Source organism: Caretta caretta, chromosome 15 (genome assembly GCF_965140235.1).
Source record: "Caretta caretta isolate rCarCar2 chromosome 15, rCarCar1.hap1, whole genome shotgun sequence".
In the NCBI taxonomy this organism is placed as follows: domain Eukaryota; kingdom Metazoa; phylum Chordata; order Testudines; family Cheloniidae; genus Caretta; species Caretta caretta.
Window position 1 is genome coordinate 17938301 of NC_134220.1, and position 922 is coordinate 17939222.

Genomic DNA, 922 nt, shown 5'->3' on the forward strand with positions numbered 1-922 from the left:
GCCCCTCTGACTGTTCAGCCTATCAGTTCTCTGGCTGCTGCTGCAGCATGTGGGGTGGACCCCTCCAGAACAATGCTCTATGCTGTTACATATGTCTAAAACCACCAGTGGTGGGTCACGGATTAGCTAGGAGGGGTATATACACTACTGGCTGTTCAACAGCTCACAGCCATTTTAGAATGGGAAGTAAAGAAAAAACACTGAGTTTGCAGGGATGGGATTCAGTATGGCCAAGGGTAATTAAAAATTGAAGTTGAGCCAGGGCACTGAGTTTAACACACCCCTACAGAAAGATTAAGTGGGGAGGGTGGGAGGAGACTGGCAACAGACTCCAGCGGGTGCACATGCAGCCCTGCGAGTAATTTTTGTTTTTCCCGCTGCCTTGTGCCATGCCGTGTTACGATGCACTTGCCCCTGAACCCCAAGCCCTTCCTGAACGGGCTGACGGAGAAGCCGGTGATGGTGAAGTTGAAGTGGGCGATGGACTACAAGGGCTACCTGGTGTCTGTTGACTGCTACATGAACATGAAGCTTGCAAGCACAGAAGAATACATAGATGGTGTATTGTCAGGACACCTTGATGAAGTTTTGATAAGATGTAACAATGTCCTGTACATCAGAGGAGTACAAGAAGAAGATGGAGAAATGAGAGAATAAGTTTATATATTTCTGGAAAATAAAGATCAGTTTTTCACACTAACCCCTCTCCCCCCAAAACAAAAACAAAAACACACAACCCCCAACAACCTTGTAGCTACATTGCCTGTTGGCCTACACAATGATAAATTGGGCGCGAGAAGTGTGCCGGTGTTTAATCTGCGAGTGAGTCCTGCTTATTCACATATGATGCCAGAAGGGGATTGCATGAGGCAAATTCACAGACTGCAACAGCAGCGAACAAATTGAACCAGTTTTAGAAGAA

At 46.6% G+C, this 922-nt stretch overlaps 1 pseudogene; it reads left to right on the top strand.

The window, feature by feature from the left end:
* Positions 1 to 402: 402 nt before the first annotated feature.
* On the top strand, positions 403 to 657 carry LOC125623051 (small nuclear ribonucleoprotein F pseudogene; annotated as a pseudogene).
* Positions 658 to 922: the final 265 nt, after the last annotated feature.